The sequence below is a fragment of the Nerophis lumbriciformis genome, linkage group LG09 (assembly GCF_033978685.3).
Source record: "Nerophis lumbriciformis linkage group LG09, RoL_Nlum_v2.1, whole genome shotgun sequence".
Classification (NCBI taxonomy): domain Eukaryota; kingdom Metazoa; phylum Chordata; class Actinopteri; order Syngnathiformes; family Syngnathidae; genus Nerophis; species Nerophis lumbriciformis.
The window spans coordinates 16,696,910-16,700,941 of NC_084556.2; positions in this window are offsets into that span (position 1 = coordinate 16,696,910).

A 4,032-nucleotide genomic window follows, 5' to 3' on the forward strand; every position below is an offset into this window, starting at 1 on the left:
TTTTGTGCATTGGAAACAAGTTTGTTGGTTTTTAATGAATATGTAGTGTGTGTGCTATACATTATTTATGATGTAAATCGACATTACAAACGTAATGCTCAGTTTTGATTGGCACAACCGTCAAAGGTCCTCTAGATGACAGGAACGCTTTTTAACTATGAGCATGCCTTTTATGAACCAACTGCTATCAGAGTAAAATACCCTCTAATGTGGCAGGAGTGCTGTGCCGGTTTTAAGACACATCTGCAAAAAACTTAGGTCAAAGGTAATCTATATGATCAAAATGCTGTTTTAGGCACCTGATAAAATACTGTACATGTCAAAGATCCTGGGTATGACAGGAGCACTGCTGTTTTTTAGGACCTGCTGCAAAAATGCAAGTCAAAGATCATTTGACAGGTACATAGCTTTTTTCAAGGACGCAAATATGAGGTATGATGGGATGCATGTTGTTTTTAAGGTCCCATTGGGGAAAAAACAAGTCAAAGATCTTCTATAAAACAGAAACACTGCTGTTTTAAGGAAGTAGTTCAAAAATGCAAGTACCGGTAAGAGATCTAAGTCGGAAATTCCTGCTATTTTTAAGGATATGTTGAAGAAAAACGGGAGTCAAAGATCCTTTATGATAGGAACAACTGCAAAAAAACAATTCAGAGATCCTCTGACAGGGATGCTGCGTTTTTAAACCTTACTGAAAAAACATAAATCAAAGATCTGCTGTTCTTAAAGAACAGCCAAATATGATCTATACGACAGGAATGCTGCTTGTAAAGACCAATAAGGTAAACACTATAGCAGGGGTCCCCAAACTCCGGCCCCCCAGCATTCAAAATCCGGCCCACGGGAAGTCCCAAGAAATGTTTTTTTTTTTTTTTTTTTTTAATCTTTCCTTTCTAATCTATTTTCTACCGCTTGTTACTCTTAGTGTCCCCTAGCCGCTCAGGCAAATCATATTGTCTAAAAATTCATTTTCCCATCGATAACGTGACAATGTTAAATGTTGATGAACATCAATGTTAATTGATGTTAAATGACAGAACGGATTAACTCACTGGAATATAAAAACAATGTATATATATATATATATACAGCCCGGCCCCCGGACAAATTTTTTTAACCCAATGCGGCCCCCGAGTCAAAAAGTTCGGGACCACTGCGCTATAGCTACGACAGAAACGCTATGGTGAAGGACCTGCTGCAAAAATGCAAATCAAAGATCCTCTGACAAGAGTCCGTGCTCTTTTTGAGGGTGTATTGGTGCGACTCAAAAGATCCTCTATATCAGTGTTTTTCAACCACTGTGACGCGGCCCACTAATGTGCCTTGAGATATTGTCTGGTGTGCCGTGGGAAATTATGCAACTTCACCTAATTGGTCCAAAAAACATTTTTTTGCAAATCAATAATTATAATAATGTGCCGTTGTCTCGTGCATGTGCTGTTTAGAGCTTGGCAGGGTAACCATGTAAAACTCCATATCAGCAGGTGGCAGCAGGTAGTTCATTGCTTTGTACATGTCGGAACATGTCGAGGATGGTTTGTCGTGATCCCAATATGCAGAGCACAGCGGGAGACAGTGTGCAGGTAAAAAGGTATGTAACGCTTCAACCAAAAATGAACAAAAGGCAAGTCCCGCTAGGAAAAGGCACTGAAGCATAGGGATGGCTATGCAAAACAAAAGTAAAACTGAACAGGCTACAAAGTAAACAAAAACAGAATGCTGGACGACAGCAAAAACTTACAGCGTGTGGAGCAGGTACATCCGTACGTGACTTGACAATCAACAATGTCCCCACAAAGAAAGATAGCGTACGCACAACTTAAATAGTCTTGATTGCAAAAACAAAGCAGGTGCGGGCAATAGCACTCGAAGGCAGGCGTAAAGCTGCTACAGGAGAACACCAACAAAATAGGAAAGGTCTCCAAAATAACAGCGCAAGACAGGAACTAAAGCACTACACACAGGAAACGACAACAAACTCAAAATAAGGCACGACAACCTGGTGGAGTTTCATTTTTTAACCTTTTCTGCTGGTGGTGTGCCCATACTCGCCAACCCTCCCGATTTTCAGTGCCCCACCGAAAATCTCCCGGGGCAACCGTTCTCCCGATTTCCACCCAGACAACAATATTGGGGGCGTGCCATAAAGGTACTGCCTTTAATGTCCTCTACAGCCTGTCGTCAGGTCCGCTTTTCCTCCATACAAACAGCGTGCCAGCCTACCCACATAACATATGCGGCTTTTACACACACTTAAGTGAATGCAAGACATACTTGATCAACAGCCATACAGGTCACACTGAGGGTGGCCGTTTAAACAACTTTAACACTTTTACAAATATGCGCCACCCTGTGAACCCACACCAAACAAGAAGGACAAACACATTTCGGGAGAACATCCGCACCGTAACACGATATAAACACAACTAGAGATGTCCGATAATATCGGCCTGCTGATATTATCGGCCGATAAATATTTTAAAATGTGATATCGGAAATTATCGGTATCGTTTTTTAAATTGTCTGTATCGTTTTTTTTATTTATTTATTTTTATTTTATTAAATCAACATAAAAAACACAAGATACACTTACAGTTAGTGCACCAATCCAAAAAACCTCCCTCCCCCATTTACACTCATTCACACAAAAGGGTTGTTTCTTTCTGTTATTAATATTCTGGTTCCTACATTATATATCAATATATATCAATACAGTCTGCAAGGGATACAGTCCGTAAGCACACATGATTGTGCGTGCTGCTGGTCCACTAATAGTAGTAACCTTTAACAGTTAATTTGACTCATTTTCATTAATTACTAGTTTCTATGTAACTGTTTTTATATTGTTTTACTTTCTTTTTTTATTCAAGAAAATGTTTTTAATTTATTTATCTTATTTTATTGTATTAATTAAAAAAAAAAGACCTTATCTTCACCATACCTGGTTGTCCAAATTAAGCATAATAATGTGTTAATTCCACGACTGTATATATCGGAATTAGTTAATATCGGTATCGGTAATTAAGAGTTGGACAATATCGGAATATCGGATATCGGCAAAAAGCCATCATCGGACATCCCTAAACACAACACAACAAATACCCAGAATCGCTTGCAGCACTAACTCTTCCGGGACGCTACAATATACACCCCCGCTACCACCAACACCAACACCCCATCTCCTGAATTTGGAGGTCTTAAGGTTGGCAAGTATGGGTGTGCCTCCGTATTTTTGTAATGAAAAAAATATGCCTTGCCTCAAAAAAGGTTGAAAAACACTGCTCTATATGCCAGGAAGACTGCTCCCCCCGCCCCCCACCCTACCCCCCCAAGGGTCTACTTTAAAAACGCTAGTAAGTGATCTTCTATGATGGTAATGCCCATTGAAAACACGGGAGTCAAAAATCCTCTATATCAGTGTGTGTGTGTGTGTGTTTAATTTTTTATTTATTTTTTGTCATAAAGAAATACAATCATGTGTGCTTACGGACTGTATTCCTGCAGACTGTATTGATCTATATTCATATATAATGTAGGAACCAGAAATATTAATAACAGAAAGAAACAACCCTTTAGTGTGAATGAGTGTGAATGAGTGTAAATGGGGGAGGGAGGTTTTTTGGGTTGGTGCACTAATTGTAAGTGTGTCTTGTGTTTTTTATGTTGATTTAATAAAAAAAAAAAAATTTTTATTTTTTATTTGGACCAATCGATCCACGGACCGGTACCGGGCCGCGGCCCGGTGGTTGGGGACCACTGCTCTATATGACGGGAACACTGCTATTTTTCAGCACCTACTGCAAAAAATCAGACAAAAAATCTTTCAAACTGCTTTTTAATTATATATTTGTTGTATAATAATATACATGAACTATGAGCACAATAATATAGGAATATTAAACCTAAATACATATCCGTGCCCTCGTAAAGACAATATAGTAAAACGGTAGTCACGTGGCAACATAGTGCAGCGCTAGTAAGCTTGATGGCTACCACATAACTACACGACTACAACATTGGGAAGCAGGCGGG